We start from the raw sequence: 26,376 nt of genomic DNA on the forward strand, positions 1-26,376 counted from the left end.
GGGGAGGAGAGGGAAGGAGAGGAGATCAAGATTTGGGGTGAAATGGCATAGGTCTGTGGTTGACAGGTTACAGAATAGCAAAGCTCATTCACTTTGCGTGGCCTGTAAAGTTATCAAGTACAATGAAGAACAATTAGGTGAAACTACTTGTTAAGTGCTTTTACAGAACAGACAGAAGTTATTAGTCTGCTTTACTTCAATGTGATTTCACAAATTGGCACAAGAGCCTATGTGAATGGAAGAACAATTGGTAAATTCTAAAGAATACTAATTTTCCCTAAAAAAAATAAAAAGAGAGAGCAAGATAGGGAGGAAGTTTTAATCTCTAGTGATTTACAGAAAGCATAATAGAGGGAAATGCAAAAGCCTGTGTCCTTGGATGTGGATCTTGAAAAGTATGATATGAAGATTTAAAAAAAACCAACCAAACAAACATGAAAAACCCCCAACACCCCCCCCCCCCCAACAATTTATTTTCCACGTTCTCAAATAGAGTTTATGAAGTCCATTCTCATCTGTTTATGTGGACACACCCTATTGGACTCCAACCTTCAACAACTCACTCCCTGAATTTATGAAATTCTATACTCTCAAAACACTCATCATATTTGGCCATGAGAGCTACAAATGTTGTACCAGGTGCATGACACACGGTTAAACTATCACACTTCATAGCATAACTTTTCTATGTATGAAAAACCTTTATCTTCGAAAGGAAAAAGTGATAAGATTAAATGTCCTTTGCAGAGGTCTAGGAAAGGTGTTTTTTCTGAGCTTATGTGGTATTCCAGGACTTGGCCTTATGACCTTAGATATTCAGACAGTAATCCTTTCTCTTTGGTTTAACTATTTAATATAAAATTTCTAGACAACAATCGAACAAAAATATTTATTTCTTGTGTTCTCTAACAGTTATGCAATGAACTAAAAATTATAAAATTCACAGAAAAGGTCTAAGGACATCGTCACTAACACAGATTGTTGACTGATCAATGACATGGTAGATACTGATGTGATTCGTAGCACAGTATAGTTGTTCACTAAATTACAGCAGTGCATGGGGTATGTTGACGTAAATTTTTAGTGAAGTTACCTCAACATGTATTGTTTCAAAAAGTCCTGACTTGAAAAGGAAGAGAGTATCTTGTTTCAGAGTAAAACAGTGTTATTGTTCTGGTTGTTTTTCCAGATGCCTGAAGCATATTGTGGCATAGTTACTGTTGCCACAGGGATGGGCTGCCTAATCTAAGGAATACAGGCCTCTAGATTTTCATCTTAAAAGCAATGGAAACTATGCCTAGAATTTTACATTAGGAATGATTGTTCACATCAGTCAAACTGTTTCATTACAATGTACAGTGTGTGAGTGTGATTGCACAAGATACTCTTAATGGCTTATTCTTATTTATAAATTGCTAACTGTTATAGATCATATATAAATATTATACATATGTTTTATATGTATATATAGATATATATGCCTAAATGTACAGGTATATACATGTAAAGAATGCACTCACACAAGTATATGATTAATTGTATGTTGCATTTATATTATATATAATATGTATATTTTAAAATTACACACATATGTATGTAATATTTTCAAATGGAAGGATCTAATTCAGTTGTCTTTATTTAAATAAAACTTGTTTTATCCTAAGTACAAAAGGATCTTTTCCCTGAGTGAAGAATGAAAAATTTCTGAGTTGCATGGGTAATAAATATTTATTAAATGTGAATGCTAAGGGCAAGATACAATGCTTAAAACATCGATAGTTCTAATATTCAAGGTATTATTGAATCACTAAATGTAGCAAACACAGGACCACCAATACAAATTGGGAGGCTGGATTTTTTGGAAGATGTTTATTTCAGAAATTCCTATATACTAAAAAGATTTATGAATGGAATGGAAATATTCTCTGGAATACATTGTGCAAAGTTCTGAAAATTAAAGTTTCTTTGTCATTATTCAATTTTACCCCTAACTATACCTCCATTTCCTGTTTTTGTAGGTCCTTGACTAAGAAGACATGGGTAAAGATGCAGTCCACCTAACAATGCAGTTATAATGCCACCTGAGAAACTTTGATAAAAAATTTAAGTGCATTATCTTGTATCTCATGTGCAGCCTTTTAGGAATTGAGCCCATTCATGAGTACAACCTCTCTCCATCCCAAGAAACTGCTGTCCTTTGTTTATTGTGGAGCATGATGCAACTGATTGAAAATTTCCCTATTCCAGGTTTATACAGGCTGACTACCTTATTCACTTTGTTCTTTAAAAATAATGCATTATTCATAATGATGCTTTCATATCTGCTTTAATCTGCATTTATGTGATGAAGTATATGCGGCTGTGAACAATCTTTCATTTAGCTTCAAAATAATTCGGCATTAGGCAATAGTTTACAGAGGTTTACTAACACAAGTTACAGATGATTTTGATTAAGATAATCTCTGTTAACAGCTAGTCTCTTTATTACACAGTATTTTTTCCTCCTGTAGCATATTTTATTCTTTCTTTGCACCAGGTGCAGTAAATAGAGAGTACTTTCATGTGCTATAAATACAAAAAAACCCCGCTCACCTTCATTATTGTCTTCTTCCCTAGCCAGTACAGCCATATTTAAACATGTCTATGGTATAGTTCCACTGTGAGCTTTGCAGCATGGATTGACTATATTGCTTCTTCATGTCATATTAGTGCAATGTGAGACTATTTAAATACTGAACAGTCTTGTAACTGTGTGCTAGAATTCCAGGGTGTTTTGTTTGGTTTGTTTTTGAACAATAGTGGGAACAGTAAACTAACATTCCATTAATTTAAAATATTCCTTAGTTCTGAAGAAACGAGAAAACATCTGAGCTCCAGGGAGATTGCTATTAAATTTTAATTTTAAAAAATACTTAAATATATGCAGAAGTCTACTAGTGATAAGTGTATTATTGTAAAATCAAAGGTTTTCATCTGAAGGAGGGGAAATCATTTAAAGGCTAAAATCACTTAATAAGATGATGCTCCACCCTACTGAACATTATATTATTTGATAACTGTCTAACTGTGATCTTCTTTTCCCAGATCTGAGTGCCTATTAGAAATGATGGATTTTATGGCTTTATCCATGCATGAATGCATGGACATGCATGAAAGACATTTTAACTGTTCATGATGTTCAGAAGACAGAGCTTGCATTTTGAGGAAATATTTTAGCTTCTCCTCTCTCCTCCTAACCCCTTGCTGAGATTGAATATTTTGTGCTACGTTTCCAGTAAGAATAATGCTATAAGATTTGCCTTGCCAAAAATCTAGAATAACACCCTTGTCTTCAGCATTTTAACTTCATCTCTATTGCTACTTTGAAAAGTGAACATTCTCATTTAATTAGGCTGATACTTGCATGTATTGTGTGCTTTCTTTTTACCAGTAATGTTCTTTTTATTATGATTGGATTAAAATCTTCTATTAATTTTCCATGGTTTCTCAGTGGAAAATGATTTGGGATTTGTTTTTGAAAGCTTCTGCTGCCTATGAAAACATCCCACTATCAAACTGCCAAAGTTCTTGTAGGGAAATGCTTGGCTGGTGCCTAAGTTGTAGCTTAGGTAACCATGCTGACTTTTCTATGAGTTGGGCTTCCCAGCCTGACTTCATTGTTCATAATACCTGGTGGCCTTGAAACCACCAGAATCTGTTCCCTAAGAAGGAAGACTGCTGTGAAGATTCGTAGATGAAACCCAAGTTGTCTTGAGGGAAAAAGTGGGAATGTTCAACCTCTGAACTACAAATGCTATTGAAAAATATTACTTTGGAGTTTCCCATCCCAAACTGGAGATTTTCACTGAGGGGAAATGGGGAAGGAAATAGGCACACCCTGCCCTGTCCTCACCAAATCAGCTCAGAGATAATATTATCACATTTTATTTCCAGCAGCACTGCTAAACCAGGACAGTTTTGGGACAATGGGTGAAAGTCTCTTAATTTTGGTCCATCACCTCCAGAACAGTCTGATAATTCATATTAGTTGCATTCTGCAACCATCAGTGTAAATGTTAGTCTGACGTCTTTGAGAGAACATGCCAATCTCTGTTCCACTGCTTAGCCTATTTGAGAAGAGAGATATTTACCTATCCTCTCAAAGGTGAAACAGAGTAAAGCATGAGCAGATGAAGGGTACTGGAGAGACAACTAACAAACTTTTGATTCATAAACCAAGCCTATGTGAGATAGGTTAAAGACAATTAATACTGACAGAAATCCCAAGCCTATTTTTTCAGAGACTTTTCAAAGCAGAACTCAGCAGTGAACACTACCAAGTCATATCCTATTTTTTTGTGACTAGGACTTAATCATGACATCAAAGTTATGTTAGATCTCTAATCTGTGTACACAGATGTGCCTGGTTTGAACACTCATGTGTGGTTTCTGCCCTTCTCATACCTCATAAATGCATATGAGGAAGAGCCAGGAACTCTGCCTTATGTTCCTTGAATTTTCTCCTTTGGGGATCTTCACAGGGCTAGAACTTATTTCAGTTCTGAGCTGGAGACGAATTGTTGTTCGGCTATTCTACGGATGAGGAAACTATGGTACTATGTTTTCTTTCCTCCAACCTAAGTTAGTAGAGCCATTCAGTCAGCTGTAGGTGGACTGGCCACATGGCACTCAGGCATGACACAGCCTCCATTATGCTGTAAGCATGGAAATGTAAGAACAGTTCTTGCCTGTGAGGTCTAGTTGCTCCAAATTGCTCATTCTTGATTAGTTTTGCTCTGCTCTGCTTTCACCATCAGCTGGATTCATAATTCTCATCAGCTTACTCAAGCAAACCTTCCAGTTGTATTGCCCCCCACACACACACCTGAGAAGATGGAGTGAAAAAAGTGGGGGTATCTCAGTTACTAGCACAGATCCAGATTACATCTAGGCTTTTGTGTTTAGAACATTATTGCCTCCTTCAGCATTTTAGAGAGATTCATCACTGTTGCTTTCCGATGCACCTGATATAGTCAATTTCCAATGGAGTAGTGATTCCATTGGGAAGTACTACTGCATGACAAATAGTTAGAGTAAGGCTTGTATTTTTCAAGTGCCTGGTTTTGTCCAACTGAGTGCATTCATTATTCTTTTTTTCTTTGTATTTTCAACTGGAAAGTCTTCTCCCATGAAATGGGAGACAAAAGTTCCTGGTAAAGCACTACCTCTTGTCTTGTGTGCAACAATTTTATCTGATCTTCTAACCTATGCTTCATGATGAATACTGAGTAAAGTATCACATTTCTTTACAGCTTTGTCTGGACCACAGTGATAATGATCTCTTCTTGTGAAGACATCTCCTGCAAGGCAGCTGCTCTCCTTCGCTGTGAAATCTGCCATACACTCCTCTCCAACTACATTCACTGTATGATTAATAATATTTGGTGCCCGTTCATAGATCCTACATTTTGGACAGAGACCCTTCTTACTGTCTTTCTTTGCTTTGACATACGTCAAATAGTACTATTTAAAATCTCAGTTTCTTTTTTTACAATCTCTTGTGCTATTTACTTTAGAATCTGCTTATAATGTACCACTTCCATTTCCTTGCCTTTTTAGAAAAAAATGTCTATATACTTCTTTTCTGTGTTTCCTTCCTTATACCACCTGTCTGCTGGACTTGTGGTCAGGAAGAGAATACAATTGATTTGGTTTTGGAACTTGCTTCCATATCCAGTCAGTTCTTTATGTGCCTTAAATCATATTTTTACTTTTTTATCATTTTGTATCCCTGTTTCATACCACTCTTGATGGCTGTTAGCCTAGTCAGGTTTCCTTTTCAGTGACTTTGCTATCAACTAAATGAATATACAGTGGAAGTTCAGTACGACCGTTATCATACAGCATCAGATAGTTGCTACTTAGGGGTTAAAACCTGCTTATTATCACTTTACATTCTGTTTTCATGAACATCCCCATTTTCTGGGGTTAAAAGCCAAATGGAAGTGTAAACTTCCATCTGATGTATGTTCACAGTTATGAAAGAGAAGTTTGAAACACGGCATGTTATTGTAGAAGCAGAGAAGACAGAAAAGAAGTATAAAGTTTCAATTTTTTGTAATATCTTTATTTTTGGAGAACTCGGGATTTCTGAAGGTAGCTGAAAATACTGTGTCATTGACAGAGGTTTCTGGAGGTCAGTTAGCAACCCAGCACAGCAAATTACTGACTGTGACTGTTCCTGACACCAGTGCCTGTGGACTTCAAAGAATAAAATATCAACGTATGTAAATAAATCATAGGAGCCAAAGGTCTAGATTAAAACCACCAAACAAACAAACAACACTGCCCCCCACACACACACACCCACCCTCTGCAAAACTAAAGCTTTTCTCTTATGAGTGGCAGGGCTCTTTCACACTTCATCCTCCTGGGTGCTCGGTTAAAAGAGCAGCTGGACCTCAGAAACATACCATGTACTTTCCTTCCCTTCCCTTGTTCTTTATTAATGAAAATATTTGGATAAAAAGGGATCCTTGTTTCCCAACAGTTCATCCGCCTCCCCTGTTTATTCTCTACCTGGTGTCACAGTCCTCTGAGTTTTGGCAGTGTAATAATTTCCATAGCAGTCCTGCTGTGATGTCACAAACAGAGGATTAAGATTTCAGATTTTTAATAAGTAGAAAAAGAAAGATGAATACTTAAACAAAGGCTCTGTCTTCAAGTAAATATCCTTAGTAATGTACAATAAGGAAAGAAAAATAGGGGAAATCTCTAATACCAAGGCAGAACTGTATAAGAACAGTGTAGCTTTTTCAAACTTTTCCACACACTCCCAGATGGACTTCAGAAATGCTATTGCCTTTTGTCTTTATCCTCTGCTAGGAAGCTGGTTCTGTATTTTTTGGGCAGAAGAAAGCCCTTGGCAAAGTTTCATACTTGAATGAATTAGATTTTAATGACCTTTTTGTAATGCTAAATGGCAGGATCCCACCTTAAATATAGGGCTGGATTCCCAGAATAAGTAATGCCAAGATAATTCCTCTCAGATGGAGGCAGAGCAAGGTGGGTATGAGGTGGACTGGGGAGAGCCAAACATTACTGCTGCTCAGCATGTTTAGGGCTGTGAAAAAACATCAGATATGAATCTAAGGAGGCCATCAATTATAGTAGTCTTTAAGGTTATTCTAACCTGCATTGTGGATCACACATTTCTTTAAAACAGATAGGTGGGTTAGACAAATTGGGTGGGGTAGTCAAGCACGTAAATAATTGAGCTTGTAAAATTTTAATTAAAAGCACTATGAAGCCTATGAAGCAATTAGAGTTTGAAACCATGAATACAAACCTCCAGGTGTAGCTTACATACCTCCGATGCAAGTTAGAAAGAACCACTAGTGGCCAGATTGTGCCATCAATATTCCACAGCGTAGTTGTTTATTCTCCAAGTAGTCCCTTTGAAACTGAGTGTGTTTAGAACAGCAAAATCTGTTCTAAATAGCTAACAGCAACCGACCAGGTGGCAAATAAGATCCCTCTGAAAAATTGTGCTTCCATATTTTTTTCATAACTGTGTTACAATTAAAATAAGGCTTTAAGTGACGTGTATTTTTACTATTGCCAGAATAATATTTCAGTGTTAGCTGTCCAAGTCATAGCATTTCACACGACTTCATCGATAGGATGGTACAGCTATAGCCCTTGTGAAATCTGCATTTGTTACTGATTGAACTTGTTACTTGCCTGAGACAAAAACATACTAAAATAAGCAGCTAACCATGAGCTAGTTTTAAGACCTGCAAAACATAATGTGCTGTTTTCCATGGAACGTGAACAATAACATGTTCCACTGCACTTTTACAGATACAGTAGGAACAGAATTTTTAAGCTTTGGTTAAAAAAAGCAGTGCACAGTTTAAAAACACTGGTACTTTACATAGTATATTTGATTTTCCAACAGTGATAGTGTCTTACGTGAAACGCATCTCACCAAAGCACTGAATGGCTTACTCCAAGTGTACTACTTGAGATGTTCTGAGACTGATCATTTTCTTACTTACATTGGAGTGAAAGAAATCTGCCAAGCATCTGCTTTAAGGGAGAACCAGATCTTTCGTACTTAGTACCTAGCTGTGTGTATGCAGTCTCTTATACAAGTTCAGTAGTCAGAGCAAGGTATAAGGTCACTATACTCTGCTGCTATGACTACCCTCCACAGTTCTAGTTAGTCTTGTATCAGGAGCAAACTAGAAGCGTCCTGTGTTGCAGTATGTTGCTGGATGCAAGAGCTTCGCAGAACTCCTTCTTGTATCCTTCTGCATCACTGGGACAAAGCTGTCTGCCTACCTGTATGGTTTCTTTATTTCCATTTTAGAATACAAGATGTACACACCAGACAATCTATCTGCTGTTAAGGAAATGAGTCCTAATTTTCTGAAAATAAAGCACAGAAATGAAAGGTAGCCCTTGAGTGGACTCGATAAACAGTCTGCTACCATCTAGTTCAAGCAGGTTTTCAGGACTGCCTTTGCTTGTATATATTACATGGATAAATTAGTAATGCTGTGATGTGTTTACTTATGCATGCCTGTAGCAAGTTATTGTGTAATTTGCCTATACAGTGGTTTCATTTGCATATACAATCATTACAATTATATTTGTAAGTTAAGTGTGTATTCATATACACATGTGAGATAACTGTATAAACATTTTTTTTACTATTTGGACTATGAATTTTTTTCAAGTGAACATTTATCTTCATTTATCCACCTAATTTCCATACGTCTTCCTTCTGGGTGAGAGCTATTGTAGCTTGCACATTACTTAGTTCTTATCTACAGTAGAAAATATGTTTGCGGGCATTTGTATAGCTCTACCTATACACCAGTTTGTATAATCTGGTAATGTCAAAACAACCTTTCTCTTCATTACACTTTCTATTCCTGATGGTTAGAGTGCAAAGCCCTCCACAGCTGAGGTATTCCCTCTAGCAGTTTAGCTATGGCAGCATAGTCTAATCAAACATTTCTACAGCTTTTGGGGTAGTTTTCTGGTTGATATTGAATTCTGTGTTACTGTAGGTGAATTTACAATGGTTAACATTACTAGTTCAAAGCTAGCCCGTTTTTCCCTACTCTATGCTAATCATGATCCTGTAGACATATGCAAAAAGACAACTAGGGAAGAAAAAAAAAGGAGAATTTAATGCTATTGAGGGCATTTGGGAACTTGGGTGTGGGGTGGGATGTTTTTTGTTTGTTTGTTTGTTCTTTCTGTTATGAGAAATTCATTTCTCGGTATAAGATGCTGTGTCAAAGGCAAGGAGAGGAAAAATGATAGCTGAGGTGATTGTTGAAGTAACATTAAATTGTTTTCTCTGCTGTGTCAGAGTGGAAGAATCTGGTATCTTAATTGTAGATCCATTACATCATGGCATGTGGTGGCAGGTTGCAACTGCAGGTATGTGGCCTTAAGCCATGGGGTAAACCCCTCTGTACAGGCACCTACTGTTGATGAGTTGTGTGCCACCATAGCTCCCATTTTCCTTACCAGCTCTTCTTAGTGTCTGTTCCATATACATAAACAGTCTCTCTACTTAGTGTATTCTGCTCAGGGAGCAGGAGCAGACCAAGACAGGGTGAAGTAGGGAACACAAGCTCAGCAGAAAAAGTTATTATGGTATTTGTGTAGCAAGTAGATAACTGATGGTTATGAGACACATCCCAAATTGGGTGAAGCTAGAAAGGGACAAGATGCTGAGAGTGTTAGAAGAGAATAATGAGTGAGCATGATATTGCAGTGGCGAGACTGAGGTTGAGTAAAAAATGGATATGAGAAAAGAAAATTAATATATATGCCTTTCTGTGCACTTGTGTTAACTAGAGTATTTTCAGGGATTGCAGGTGCATGACCACCACTCATAGCATATAATCAAAGTATGCTCTGGAAGCCCTGCTATAATAGTCCCTGAGATTCTTTAATTGAAGGAAATTTGGTAAAGAACTTGGGAATTATTTGTTCACAGTAACCAAATTATCAGACAGCAGTAAATACTTCAAAGTCTCCAGCCTCTCAGAATCAGACTTGGAAATCAGGACTTGAGATTTAGTGTGCTGAATAGGAAAAAACACTACATTTATTTAGACAACGTGAAAAATAATCCCTAAGGATTTAAAACAGGGATCATCTTTCCACAATAACATGTCTGCAGGTGCAGGTGTAAAGGTCTTTGAGTAGGAGTCCCAGAGTAGACTTTTCTTAACTATGGACAATGCAAGAATATATGTTTTAAATCTCAGAGGGGCTCCCATATAGAATCATAGAATCATAGACTCATAGAATGGTTTGGATTGGAAGGGACCTTAAAGATCATCTAGTTCCAACCCCCCTGCTGCGGGCAGGGACACCCTCCACTGGACCACGTTGCCTAAAGCCCCATCCAACCTGGTCTTAAACACTTCCAGGGATGGGGCATCCACAACCTCTCTGGGCAATCTGTTTCAGTGCCTCACCACTCTCACAGTAAAGAATTTCTTTCTAACATCTAATCTAAATCGACCCTCCTTCACCTTAAACCCATTACCCCGTGTCCTATCAATACATGCCCTTGGAAACAGTTCCTCTCCAGATTTCTTGTAGGCCCCCTTTAGGTACCAGAAGGTTGCTATAAGGTCTCCCTGGAGCCTTTTCTTCTCCAAGTTGAACAACCCCAACTCTCTCAGCCTGTCCTCACAGGAGAGGTGCTTCAGCCCTCTCATCATCTTCGTGGCCCTCCCCTGGACTTACTCCAACAGGTCCATGTCCTTCTGATGTTGGAGGCCCCAGAGCTGGACGCAGTACTCCAGGTGGGGTCTCACAAGAGTGGAGTAGAGGGGCAGGATCACCTCCCTCGACCTGCTGGTCACGCCTCTTCTGATGCAGCCCAGGACATGGTTGGCTTTCTGGGCTGCAAGCGCACACTGCTGGCTCATGTTGAGCTTCTCATCAATCAATACCCCCAAGTCCTTCTCCTCAGGGCTGCTTTCAATCCATTCCTTGCCCAGCCTATAGTCGTGCTTGGGATTTCGCCAGTCCACATGCAGGACCTTGCACTTGGCCTTGTTGAACTTCATGCGGTTTGCATGGGCCCACCTCTCCAGCCTGTCAAGGTCACTCTGGATGGCATCCCTTCCCTCCAGCATGTCAACCACACCACACAGCTTGGTGTCATCAGCAAACTTGCTGAGGGTGCACTCGATCCCATTGTCCATGTTGCTGACAAAGATGTTGAACAGTGCCGGTCCCAGTACCAACCCCAATATGATTTTAGGGTAGTCCTAGTTTGGATTAGATTGGATAGCCTGCTATCATTCCTATTTTAGCAGGATTCATTTAACTGTTTATTCCTGAAAGGTTAGATTTCAAAACTACTGCTTATGTCTCATGTGGGGCTGAAGGACTACATGGAATGCAAAAACAGCTTAATTTATCTTTGTAGATGTGTAGTGATGTGTTGCAGGTGGGCGTGCTAATGCTGTTTCAGCGGGGAAAGTGGCTGGTGCAAGCTGTACTTCAAGGCTGAAGCTGCACAGGGTCACTATGGGAATGAGTGCTCCCCAGAGAAGAGATGCATACAGTTTCACTATCTTTCCTTTGCTGTGGAAAGAGAGGATGCCATAGAAACTACTCTCTCGTTTCTGATACTTTTTGTTGGTTCTTTATCTGAGCTTCAGAACAATATTGCTCGAAGAAAAAGGTAGGGATTAGCCCAATGTAATTTAAAAAATTTACTATGTATAGTGCCTCCCAAAAATCTTAAATATTGAGGATGTCCCTGCTCAGACTGGACTTCACAGATTTCAGAGGACTTTTCTGAAGAGGTAGATTTCCTTCTGAACCCTTGCCATAATATTGTCCCTATGCATTACTGCTGATGATTCCCAAAGCAGTTGCATCACAGTAGTCCTTTTTGCAAAATTTTAAAACTCTTTTGGGATAAAATAGCTACACCAATATTAAAATACATCTATAAAATAAAAAATCTGGAAATCCTACAGCTTTGTAATAGTAATAGACCCATCAAAATGGACTTTGCCTGCAGCTTCCACTGAGGAAGCAAACTGAGAAGTGTGCAGGCAGGGTGATTCAGAGAGCAGGAGTCTTTTCTGGAAGGCAGAATAAAGTTGGTACGAGTTAATCCTTGGATGACCAGAGGAGCTGGATTTAAGCTATGTGTTCCTATAACAGCCTGACAGCTTGTTTTGGAACATCATCTTACCTTTTTTTTAATTAACAAGGATTAATGAGGAAAAAAAACCCACAACACAAAACCAGAGTAACAGTATCTGTGAACTCAGACATTAAAGGATCTGAAAGAAGAGAATTTATCTGGTGAGCATGTTGTGGGTTTCTGACATATTGTTGTGTTTTTTCATCAGGCTGCTCCTCCTCTCTCACCTTCATGAAGTCACGTACTGTGACTGTCTTGGAAATACAGTCCTTCTTATGTAATGGTTGGGGTGTTTTCATGTCTTGCTTCTCTTTCATTACTCTTCTCTTTCCTGAATCATTACAGTAGCTTTGTTCTGAGGATAGTTGTTTTGGGGAAAAAAGTATTTGGGTCTGAAAATCAGAAGAATGTGGAGCTTTATGGTGCCAGGTTTAGTCTCTTATATTAAGAAGAGAAACTTCATTTGAAATTAGATGAATGAGAAAAAATCAGGGATCTTACATTTTTAGAACTTGCTGAGCTCCTTTCACAGACAAGAAGTTAGTTTCTAGGAGACACAACTATTATTTAATTTTCATGTTTTTATCAAGTGTATTGCAACTAATCATCCAATTTATTGTGTTTATCATAGGAAATGAATACCCCTTCATTTGCAGTTTCAAGCTTTTCTGAGAAAGTATTGTTTGGATGAAGTATAGATCTGTATAGAACTACTGTGAGCTGTTTGATGAAATATTTTCATTGGTTTCAGTGGAAGTTTAAGTAAGGCACTAAGGACAATTCCTGCAAAAATATGATAATGAGTACTGTCTGATTTTCTTTCAATTCTAGAGTGCTTGCTGAATGTTCAGAACCTAAACTGATTTGGACTGTAACTTGTGGTCCTGGTTGTAAGACAAGTAAAATATGTTCTTGCCTCTCAGTTTGCAACATTATATTTTGAGGCACTTTAATAAAGGTAATATAGCTATCTATGTCTCTGTATTTGTAGTCTGATCTGGGAAAGGAGAGTCTGTAAGCCAGTGTGTAGCCTCTTTAAGCCTTTTACAGCATCAAATTTTGAGAGAGCAAGAATTAGTAAAAAACCATGCATTAACTTAAATGAGGCAAGATATTTAATATATCTTACAATATCTAATATATCCAATATGGCAATATTATAAAACCGTTAAATGCTGTCCTAAATGTGGAAAGAGTAGTGATTATAAATGGCTTTCTTTAGTTTTTAATTTTGGAAGTTTGCTTTCACGAAGTAGCACTCTACACCTTTTTTTTTTTTCTTTTGATAGAGAACTGCATGAATCGGAAGTTTTATTTTAGCTTTCTAGCATTTTGATGCTATAGGAGTACTGCTGTCAGAACTTTGTCTCTGGAAGTTCAGTTTCATATTTTAATTCTCCTGTAAGCCATATCTGTTGGGTTATTTTTTAAACAACATCAGGTAAAATTATAGTAACCTTAGTACATTTTCTATTAAAATCAAAGTTAAATAGAAATATGTGACCTAAATATTTTTATGAAAATATTTTCTGGTATTTGCTTTAGTGCAATTATTAGACAATATAATTTTTCAGCATTGTGCTGAAGAAGAATAATTATAAAACAAATTTAAATTGTCTGTTTTCATTGGTCAAGATGAAAGGAAAATCAAATACATAAATAAGAACAGTAGTTTTGTCTAACAAAAACATTAAACTATAGAAATAACTGTTCAATTTGTCATATATATTTTCTTTTTCATTCTTAATTATGGAAGACAGCTTTTTAGGTCTTATGAAAAAAGTATTCTGCAGACAGTTTTCTGAGCATGCTTACTAAAATTAAGGGATTGAGTCATTGCTAAAATTGGTAAATTTTTTACTGAGTAATTTTAGAAGCTTCACTTATACTTTCAATTAATTTTATTATTTTGACTATTATTTAATTAACTAATCAATCCAAACAATGTCAAGTGCTGTGCAGTCACATGACATGCTAAGCTAAAAATTATTCTGGTCCTTTCAGAACTTGCAGTTTTACAAAGATACGAATTCAACAGTTGAACCAAAATATGATGCTTCCAGATCCAAATCTCACCTGGTAAAGTCAGGGGTAATATTTGGTTTAGTAGGAATAAAGTCTGTTGGTACTGAGAACAGAGACATTTTATTCTTCACAGAGAGTACAAGGCAGCTTAGAGCCTGACAGAAGTTGTTGAAGGTCATTCTGCTGTGCTCAGGCATTGCAGCCGATCTGAAATTTCTATCATTGGATCTCTGGCTAGTGGAGTAACGTACATAAGATACAGTGCTATGATGTCAGATGCTGTGAGGGGCATATTAAAGATACTAGAAAACTTGGAGCTCGGAATTTTCGTGGAGTTTTTTAATTTGTGTGGTTGATAGGCCTGCTATTTTAATGTACTGTAATTCTTTAATTATTTCTCTGCATTACTATGCATTTGTGTAACTGCAATAAAATGCAATTATGAAATGTGCAATATGTAAAAAAAAATCAAATACCTTCACTGATTCAAAACACACAACTGTCTCTTACACATAGAAGATAAAAAAGCCAAAAATCCTCATGCATGTTCCATTATTTCTCTTTCCTGTAGGAAGTTTTATATGGATCTGTTTAGACTGAGGCATTCTAAGGAATTGGATTGTTTTGCTTCTATAGGTAAGTAAAATGAAATGTATTAAGAATTAAATTTATGATTAGAATGTTAGTGCACATTGGTGAGTTACCCATATATCCAAATAGCATACAGTTAAGGGGTTCACAATGTGATCAGCAGAAAAAAAGTAATGCCTTCAGTAACGAGAAATTATGCACTATGGTAATGAGTCATTTTATCAAAAGGAACCAGCAGGAATGCTAGACCTCTAAGGCTAGTCTTATTTTTAAGAGGTGAAGTATGTGTATCAATAATTTACATCAGAGTTGCCTACAGTAATGAAATTTTGAAAGTGTTTATAAATTTGATGTGGAGAGACTGCAGAGGCTAGGCATGAATTAATCTAGAAGAAATGCACATGACCTCTGTGTGCACCCTATGTTGCCTTATTGAGCAAGCTGCAATGGGGAACTGAACATTAACACTGTCGGCAACCTAAATGAAACATCTCATAGTGCTTTATCATCAACAGCACACAGGCAAGGTTTTTCACATACTGCTGCATTTATATATACTGTAGGAAGTTACCTACTTTCAGATCCAGTATGTGCAGTAATATCTGCAGAAAAAGACTAATGTGGCTCCACTGTAAAAGGAAAAAAAAGGCTGAAGCAGTGGAAGCAAGACTGCTTAAGTGTTTGAATAATGTGGATACTAGTTTTTCAAGTTTCTTGGCAGTGTACAAGGCAAGCTACTGAGAAATATAGAGGCCAACAGTAGAAATAGAGAGCCCAGCAGTAGTGTCTACATGGTCTCACGAATGAGAACTTGTTTTAAACATTGTGTGGAAATATTTTCTTAGTGCTCAATCTGCAGCTTTCGCTCCTTAATGTGTCACAAGGAAGGATTCCTGCCTTATGTTATTGCCATCTTCCTCTGAAGAATATCCAGGCTGATAGTATTAGAGAACAAATAATGTTTCTATAATATCATGAAGATCAAGATACCAAATCCACCACGGCATCAGGAAAAAAATTCCTTATGTCCTTTAGTTTGGACTCTAAACTCTTTTTGTTCATGTTTGCACAGTAATATCCTCACTGAAATTTTATTTCATATCTTGGAACTCCCAGATGCTCTAATAATGCAAGTATCAATATTATGAAGAAATAGCCATAGTATTAATTTTCTAATTTGCTTTAAAAAGGGGGGAAAGGGCTCAGAGGCTATTAAACAGCTTTAGCAGACAAAACCACTTTTCTGTATGCAACTGAAAGATTTTCTCTCTTTTTCATGCTAAATTGTACTTGTTTGTTAATGATCACATTCAGATTTCTCTTAATAGGGAGGGTTATCCATATTAAAGAATAATATGGAATATCAAAGACACTCAACATGTGGGAACATGCAGCCCAGAAAGCCAACCATATTCTGGCTGCATCAACAGAAGCATAACCAGCAGGTCGAGGGAGGTGATTCTGCCCCTCTACTCTGCTCTTGTGAGACCCCACCTGGAGTACTGCATCCAGGTCTGGGGTCCTCAGCACAGGAAAGACATGGAGCTGTTGGAGTCCAGAGGAGGGCCGTGAAGATGACCAGAGCACTGGAGCACCTCTCCTATGAAGACAGGGGTTGTTCAGGAGTTGGGGTTGTTCAGCCCGGAGAAGAGAAGGTTTTCTGTATAGAAAGGGGGCTTATAAGAAAGACGGAAAAAGACTTTTTACCAAGGCCTGTAGTGACAGGACAAGAGGCAACAGTTTCAAACTGAAAAAGGGTAGATTTAGACTGAATACAAGGAAGACATTTTTTACGATGAGAGTGGTAAGACACTGCAACAGGTTACCGAGAGAAGTTATGGATGCCCCATCATTGGATGTGTTCAATGTTAGGTTGGAGGGGCCTTTGAGCAACCTGTTCTAGTGAAAGATATCCCTGCCCATGGCAGGGGGGTTGGACTAGATGTTCTCTAAAGGTCCCATCTAACCCAAGGCATTCTATGATAGTTGTGTGCTTCTCCATTCACAAGATAACAACCTACTTCAGTTGTGATTTCCTGTTTGTTCCCCCATAAGTTTGGCCTAAGAAATTGATTTAACCTGAAAAGTGTTAAGAGTTACTGCTCCTGAGTAACAAGATGACTTGCCAGACTATGCTACATAAAGGTGCTTTCCTTATTTAATTCATTTATTGTCTAAATAATGAGAAGGCTGAACAATCAAGTTTTTACTGAGCAGCATTGAACAATATGACAACTGAGTACATGTTTTCAATGTAAAATATCACCTGAAGATTCCTTGCCTTTTAACAAAACTGATCACAAATCTCAAAACAAAAGAAAATGCTTATTGACCTTTTTTCTTGACCTTAGAGAATGCTGAATTGCACAGTTGAAATAAAACATAGATTTGGCTTTGTGTTTGAGACTGTAGTGAAACATGATACTACTCCAACCTTCTGGTTTTGCTCTTGCTGCTTAGACAAGAAATGGCAGGGCAAAGAAGAATGTTTCTAGAAGAGTTTATCGCTACTTATGTAAACAGGAAATGATTGCCACACAGAGGCACTGGTATGTTTACCATAAAGCTTCAGTGCATATGGTGGGAAGGACATAGATTTACACCATGGAGAAAGCCACCTCTTTTTGGCAGTGCCTGGAGCTTTCTAGGTGGAAAGTTTATATCATTGATCTTTATTTATGGAAAGTTTGTTGTCTCATATACTGTGTGGTGAAATGTTCAGCATTTCTTATATGAAGCCCTGCTTCCAATACTATGTTAGAAAGAATACTTTACATAAACAGATAAATTGCAGAAGCAATGTGGATTTTATTAAACTTGAGTTTCCCACTGAAGGTGATTTCAAGTGTAACTGTAGAGTTTTTTCAGCTGGTATTAACAAAACCAAAGCATTAGTGAACCACCTTGTTAAATGATAAACTGAAGCTTACCATAACTGAATTTTAGAGGTAATTGCCTGTAGAAATATAAGAGGAATATATCTGGTACACTGAGGGAAACTATATTTCTGTAGAATATCCTTGAAGATACTGTCCCTTATTTCCATGTGACTATCCTAGTAGCCCAGCGAATTCAAAGAGGAGTAGTAATCTGGATTATGTATTCTTCTTCTTGTCAGGATTTCCTGGTTTTAGCCTCCCCGAGCATTTGCATTTCTGCTATAGCTGAATGAAAGCTGTGACTAGGCCAAATGTATTAACAGTCTTGTGGATTGTCCAGTCCTGTTCTGGCTAACATAAACTGTAATTTTGCATTTATTTGGGGGGTTCACAGGACACGTAAATGTAGCACGAACTAGTTCCACCAGCTTCACAGCATTCTTGTGCCAGGATACCAGCACGAGGCTGCTCTAAAGAGCCACAGAATAAGAACTGGTTTCTTCACTTTTCTTCAGGTAAGGAATAAAATAAAGTTGTTTAAAAACAAGCAGGGAAGTGCAAACTTTAGAAATCCCAAGTCACAACCAACTAAAAACCTCACAATGCTATGATAACCTAAGGGACCATTTTTCAAGGTGATTCAGATATTTGAGGGCAAGGAGGCAGACAAAAAATTGTGTTACTCCCAATGGTTTAGGTGTTTAATACCCTTTAAAAATCTGCCCTTCAGTCACTGTGTACTGTCCTTAGTTATGAGAACACTTGCAGCCATTATTTTTAATTCATCATTTTTTTCTGAAGTTCTTTAGGATATATAAATGCTGTGAATCCTGTCCTTAGCACATTTCATATGCTTTTCTTCCCGCTGGCTCCCCCCTTTTGTTCTACATAATTTTCAGGAACTGGGGAAAAGGGTCATTTTCAACAGTGTGGAAAAAAAATGGATACTAGATTTGAAGATCTTAGCATTTGTCATTGTTTAAGAAGCTAACTAATCATCAGATATTCAAACTCATTCTATGGTAAGCCCCAGAGATTCTTCTATTCCAAATTCCTCTCTGTCAGTGTCATCACAGTTGTTAGCTGTTTGCAGTAGCAATAGCAATCTGTCTTCACATAATTGGTTTCAAAATATTCAGTGATAAAAAATTCAGATAAAAGGGAATTAGAGCTCCTCAGATACAGCTGGTGTAAGTTTAACTTCAGAAGTTTTCCAGCAGGAACCTACACTTGTCAGCATAGGTTGCAACTCTTTAACCTGTTTTTTTACTTTTCTAAGAATATGAGTAACAAAGTGACTAGAGGAAAAGGAAATTTCTCACATGCCAAGTGAAATTAAAATTGAACAGACCTTTTCTGAAAGTTTACTTTAAAGGAAAACATGACAGAAGAGCTCTGTAGAGATCTCAGACTAGTGCGGGAGAGAGACACTAGGCTTTGTTTGATTCTGGTGTCATCTACTCAAGTTTCACCGTAGCATGAGAAGATAAAGCAACTGGAACAAACTTCCGAGTAAAGTGAAAAGAAGATGCAGCAGCTGGTAGCAGATTTTAAGTCCAGGGCTATTCTGGTTGCTAAAATCTCTTAAAAGTATTTATCAGAAGTACCAAATGGCAATAATGTCAGGATAAATATCATGGAAACTTCTGGGAACTGGAACTTTCTTAATTATTGAGTTTACCATATGATGTCAAATCAGCTAACGTCCACACAGTTCTCAGAAGTAAAAGGTACAATAGTATGCTTGCCAGCAATAAATAGAACTTCTTCCTGCTTCATTATATCATTTAGAAACAGAAACCCAACAAATTTCAAAGCCAAATCAGAAAATGGAGCCTTCATGATAAGTTTAATCATGTAATTAGCAATGTATGAATAACCTTGGATGAGGGAGACACACTATCGGTTAAACTGGAAAGAATGCGGCAGTCACATTCATTAGAGAAAGTGCTGAAAAATAAACAGAAATACTAGAGTTCAAAGTTACTAAGCAACTGCATTTAAAGGAAGAAATATCTAACACTGCATTTCTCTTTGGGAGTCTTAGTTATTGAACTGACTGAAAAGTTATTGCTAAGCAATAAATTAGCCTGGGAAATTTCTTTAGATATTCTTTCAATTTTTTTGCTATTGCTTTTTAATTTTTTCTGGAACATATTTCATTAATACTTAGTAAATATTTATAACACTAAAAAAGACAATATAGGCAAACTGTGGTGGGATAATTCCAGTCAAGTGGCGAAATTCCCTGAGGATGTTAAGATTACAAAACTCCCTGAGAAAGCACAAGATCCACACTTTCTCTCACGTCTGTCATTGATGAAAAAAGGCAATGGAAATACCAATTAATGTTTCACCTTGCTCAGACAGCATGGTAGGAGTAATCCTTGGTGAGAGAAGATTTTTTGAAAAAAGAAAGAGAAATTTCAGTAAATCTAGAACCACACTGTGTCTGACCCCTGTACAGAATGCCAATGAGCTGACCAACAGCCTTACAAATGTTATAGGTCAATCAGAGTTGTAGTCTAAACACTTTCCTTGATCTTCTTCAGACGATTAAATCCCACAGGCTGGGCAGAGGTATGGTCCTGACTACAGTTCGTCAGCAGCTCAAAGCAGAGGAAAGGGGAGGCATGTTACTCCTCGCAAAGCAAGGTCTTTTTGTGGGCTCAGGGAAGACAGTTGATTCTTATATGATCTACTGTTTAGTGGCACACTATAAAACAAACTAAAATATGATATCATATTCATACTCTACAATCTGTAAGGACAGCTTGTATCTTCACAGATAGCAATCCTTCTTCACAACAGTTTAAATGAGTCTTTCTGGTATAAAGATTCCATATGATGTAGAGTCTCTCCCACAGTCTACGGTCTCTCCTACATTGTCTTCTAGCGACTGATGTACAGTTTCTCCTAACTGCCACTCATTATTACATTTAAGTCTTTTTTCCAGGTCTATAGCTTCGTTAAGAACTGTAACTTATTTCATTTAATGAACCATTTAATCATAGTATGATGAAGAATGTTTAGGAGGACTTTGTATCATTTTAGGGCATAGGAAGTGAGCTGTATGAATAAGGACATTAAGAGATATGAAACCACTGAATGGATCCCATTCATGTGACAGTTTAATTTTGACAGATGCTGTAAGAAGATATATCATAGTGCCCATTAGCCCCTCTGGACTTTGAGGCTGCTAATACTGTATAAAATCAAACTCAGGGTTGGTAGAAAAAAATATCTAATCACTTTTCCACTAGAAAAATCTGCTGTGACAGAAACTTCTTTGTTAAACACATCATAGCAGTTTGATCTAATATTTTTTGTAAAAATAAAAATTGGAAAATGCTTAAAAAATATCCAAAGGCCCATTTTCATATTTAAAATGTAAATGGTATTGATAATTTCAATATAATTATTTGCTTTTGAGATTTTTTTACAGTGTTTCAGAGGGATTTGAAGTCCAAATGAATTTTTTTCACATTTATTAAAGTAAAATACTTCTGTTGGTCCAGTTTGGTCTTTCCAGACATGTAAAATTATTCATGAGCTTGAAAACCAACATTCTGACAAGGCATAACTAAGCTTGTGATAGAAAATATGAATTCATAAACTATAATAATTAGCAAGATTTATAATATTGCATAAAACAGTGAGTAACTTCAGTTAGTCGCAGAACAAACACCCTGTAGTCATGCAAGAATTCTGTAAATTCACAGAAAAGCAAAATCTATTACAGAGTCAACAAGTCTCCTTCTGGAGTGATAAAGCATTATTTTCAAAGCCACTGTCATCAAGTTAAATTCACATACTTATACTAATGAAAGGCTATAACCTGCAATTTTATTTGATGTATCTCGTATTGATTTCACTGGAAAAACTATGACCCAAAGTACATGAAATGTACAGAGCAAACATCTTTATGTTTCCACATACTTTACAAAGACACGCAAGCATTAAGATTCTTAGTTGGCAGATACAAAAGATTATGACTTGAGTAAGGTTACACAGGCAGACCAGCAGTTATGAAGCTGGGGGAAGAGCCCCATACTGACATGCTCTGAAAGCCCTGTCTTCCATGTTTCCCATCAGAAATTATCCAACTACAGGAAAGTTAAGGAACTGTTCAGAACAGCCTCTGTTTGCTTTTTGTACAGCATACCTATAAAATCCCAGTGTGCAATATTTTAAATTTTTAGAATGACTGGATTATTGCTAGTTATCACCTCAGTCCTGAAGAAGCAAAGAGCTTAAACATCATTGTTAAACACTTTGACTTCAACAAGCTTTGAGTCAGTTGCTTTTTTGTATGCATACTCTTTATTGTAAGTGTTTTCTGATGCAAAACAGAGTCTAACCTGGTTGCATTGCCTACTTGCATACAAATTCTGTAGTTGTTTTTTTCTCTATGGTTAGTTACCAAATCCAGAAGCATGAGACTTGTTCAAAGTATCCAAACCAGCATCATATTGCACTGCTTATTAGCTAGCATCCCATGTATACAATATATGTGAAGCCATGATGCTGCAAGGAATTTGGTACCCTTAAACATCACTCCTTTGGAGCTAAAGAAATTTAAATCTCTTCAGAGCAGTTATATGAAAGAAACATCCTACTTAAGTGCAAAAATGTTCATTCTGTTAAAGTTCTTCCTGTGATTTTGAAACAAAATAAATGAGCTTGTGACTGTAATTACTTCTACAATAGAGTCTAGTGTAATATTTGCTTTATTTAAGAAAATTTCTGCAGAGTAAGCTAAACATTTAGTTTACATATACAGTTTAAAAAAAAAAAAAAAACACCAACCAACCTCCATTTGTACACTTCCTATAGAAAACACAAACTTCAACTAAGACGGACATTTAGAAAATATCTTTTAAAAATATTTACAAGGAACTCAGCTGAAAAGTTAAGCTGAGCACTTGTGCAGGTCTACCACTATTTTATTCCACAGGCATAAATAACTGAACACTTGATATGAGGTTTTCTCTATTTAGGATAGGCAATCATTCTGATTGCACTCTGCTGTTAATCACTTAGTTCCTTTTTCATATCTCTTTGCCTCAGAAATGTTTAGTGTGAGATGAGATCATCCCATACAGACGTGCTGATGACTAGTTTCAGCACTTGAAGAAAGAAAATCTCAAATGAAAACATTGCACAAACAGAAAAGGCTTTGGCACTAGGTCTTAACTACAGCAATGTAGCTATGAATATGTTTTTTGGGAAAAAATGTTTTTCATCAATACTTGGCTTATGATTGGAAAGTTTTTCGCAATAATTTACTTCCAAGTTGTTTACAAGTGAGTGAGAGTGAGAGCGAGAGTGAGAATGAGTGTTTTATCAGTGACCTGGGAAATAAATTAGAGTATTCATGACAAATCTTGAATTAAACATAATAAAAAAGCACCATTTCCCAAAGAGGTAACCAAATGTGTTACCAAATGTGGAGCAGATATATGGGAAAGGCAGTTGAGACACACAAGCAAGTAAAAGAAACAGAACTGGTCTATGAATCCCCGAAACTTAGAAGCTATTGTCTGAGTTGAAAAATGACCATTGTCATTAATATTAAAGTCATAAAACAGGTTGTCAAATATGTGTGAGGACTATGGGGAAAGTAAATTATTAAGCTTTTCCTAAGCCTTGAATAAAACAATTGTTAATTTTTAAAGAATATGTCACTGAAAGGACATGTTTGTACAAGGATGCAAATAACTTTGCACTTTACTGTGTTTTAGTTCCTTCTAAAGAAAAGTATGATGAGTATGTACCAGTTGTGAGAAAACAAACCAAAAGCAACATAGGATGGAAGAAGAGACCTAATAATTGTTTTGACATGTGTAAAATGAACTGTTTGTATACAAAACACCAGATTCATACTGGTCTATTTCTGCTCACCACTGATGGTATGGATTATTTTACTACATTATTTATTCATATTTATGTATTTATATTAAAGGAAATGGGGACTGATCCTAGGACTTTTGAAACTGATGCAAAAATTTCCCTTTTTATTTTGCATTCACTGGATCCATTTCATGGAGAATACAAAAGAAAATACTGTATACGTGGGATATGGTAACAATTATTGGAAGGGAGGTTTATATGTCTTTTTTAGGGGGGGCAGGGGTGTAAATCACTTTTCTGCACAGAAGTCACGGAGCTTCAGAAGGAATTCTCATAAACCTGTCTAGAACAGGGAAGGACCGTGAAGCCTTAACTGCCATGACCAGCCTCACCAAGTATCCAGCCTCCAAACTCTGCATCCATCAGCCCAGGAGCTCCATTTAAGCTCAGGCCCAGGTGCCCTGCTCCTTACCTGACCTGTGGTCAGATCTTTTCTGGACTTGCAGACTGGACTTGCCAGGTTGATGTGCCTCACAGTAGTCTGATGATTGCTAGATTCTTGGTGGTCATTGTCATTGTCACTAGCTTGCCCTGCTCACCTTGCTCATGTATGGTCAGACTGCAGCTTTTTTGGGTGGGCACCTGTGGCTCCCATCGCACTATCTGTTGTGGAGCAGCCCCACTCTTGCTGTTCCCTTGATAGGAAAGTCAGTCTGTAAATATAGGGTGCAGGACAGTTGACTATAGATTGTTACAGCATACCTTACAGAGAGAAAGTAGTTATGAAGATAGTAACAGTATCATCTATTTGGCAGTTGTTGTTACATAACTTACAATGCTTTATCCATGTGACTTTAGAAGGCTATGACAGTGAAAATGAGACTGCAACCAGAAGCTGTCTTTGCCAGAAGAAGTGGGAGAAAAGCTGGAGAGAAAAAAGGCATTGAATACATGCTCTCTCCCAGACCATTTCCAACTTGGTTTAGAGGTCTGCATCCTCTTCTGGCTGCAAATGTTTGCAATAATTTTCTGTAAGTGTAGTCTCCTCACTGTTGTATGTACACAAGTAGGCATCTCTTGTGGAACTGCCAGTGGAATATCCAATGCAGTAGGTTAAACCAATGATACTTTAACCAACTTCATTGCTGTTTTTCCTTCAAGAAAATTATCAGTTTGGGTTTTAAGTCACTGAAATAACTGAAGATGTATATAGAAGCCTCAGTGGGGCTTTCAAAAGCTGACATTTATCTTTAACTGAATTAGATTCGCAGAGTTTTTTGCAAGTTCTGCATAGGCATGTAATCTTTAGATACCCTAATACCTTTAAATACCAGCACCTTGAAAATATTTATATAAGCCTTCAGGGACATCCTTTCAGTGAGTAATAAGCCCACTTTGTAGAATGAAACTAATTTCTTTCTGCTATTTCTTTTATTGCACATGCTTACTAATTTAAACAACAAATGGGTCATTTCAATCTATAGAGTGGGGAAAAAAAAAAGGTTGGTATGAATGCTACAACCTCTGCCAGATTATGTAGAAAATGAAAAGTGTGCATTTCAGCAGTGGTTTAACATCTAAGTACTTAAGCATTGCTATCAAATACAAATGATTGAAATGTGTATGCTATCATTTCTTCAAATTAAAACAATATGGCAATATATGGAGAATATATAGAATGCTATTTTAGTTTCATTTTTTAACTCTTGCAAGTAGAAAAGCTCGGACTGGCATTTTTGCCCAATATTTATTATAACTGTAGGATGGAATGCTATCTAAATAAACAGCTCCCATCAAATGAGAACTTTATTCCCGCTTGTTGTCTTTGTGGGTCTGCAATAATCTTGCAATTCGTGGGACATCTTGTATCTCTGTAAACTTGTCCACACAGGAAGTTAAAAAAGTTATGGTTTTGCTATATTTTGTGTTTTAAACCTGCAAGTACTAATGGAATGAAAGATGCAAGCACTTGCAATGAATGATCATTTTCCAGTTTACCCCCTAATACACTTGAAATTATTTTCACTTCAGTCACTAGCATCACGCAGTTGAACCACACACAGCAGTCAGTAAAGACACTCCCCTCTTGGCTACATGTCTTACAAGGCAATAGGTCCCTCTTCCTCCTTTTTCTTCTTTGCCCAAAACATGGGAATTTCCATGCAGCTTCCACTCTCAAGAGACCACCCACCCCCAAGTGCTGACAACAGTTACTACATACTCACTGTGCATTTCCCAATAAGGAATGAAGCCAAATTCTTTGACCTTTCATTTAGCTTTCACAGTAGTTTTGTTCCACTGACAATGCATAGTCCTGCTTAGCTAGGTTCTGCAAGACTGGCTGTAAAACCAGTTTTAAGGGCGAACATTTACAAGTGGCATTGCTTACTCGCCATTAACCTTTCAAACAGTCAGAAACCAGGAGTTGAGTATCATAGTTATGAGTTTAAAAACAAACAATTGGGATTATTAGCCTGCTCCCCCCCCCCAATGCTCCCCTCTGACCCCTGCTTTCACAGAAAGCATCGTGGTGGCACAGTGTGAAGCCAGCAGCTGCCACATGCTGAATTCTATATGTAGCTTTGAGTGCTCCATATTGAAAAGTAGTAGGACAAGAAAAGGTTCACATAATCCAAGCAAAGCAGATGATCCACAAACAGGAATGGAGGCAGGAACACGTACACTGGAGCTCCTCACTTTGGAAAAGGCTGAAAGAGACCCAAACAGCAGTCCATAAAAATCACTAGGGACAGGGAAAAGGCAGGTAGGCAATGACTGTTGATTGCCTCTTCAAATACAAGAATTAGGAATTAGGTAACTTCTTGCTACTGGAAGCAGGGA

General features: G+C 37.3%; 1 protein-coding gene across 1 annotated transcript in view; it reads left to right on the plus strand.

Moving 5' to 3' along the window:
- The window catches only part of CTXN3 (cortexin 3), a 131,562-nt gene that overhangs the window by 104,869 nt on the left and 317 nt on the right, over nt 1-26,376 (plus strand). The gene's annotated exons all lie outside the window — the stretch shown is intronic.

Source organism: Grus americana, chromosome Z (genome assembly GCF_028858705.1).
Source record: "Grus americana isolate bGruAme1 chromosome Z, bGruAme1.mat, whole genome shotgun sequence".
In the NCBI taxonomy this organism is placed as follows: domain Eukaryota; kingdom Metazoa; phylum Chordata; class Aves; order Gruiformes; family Gruidae; genus Grus; species Grus americana.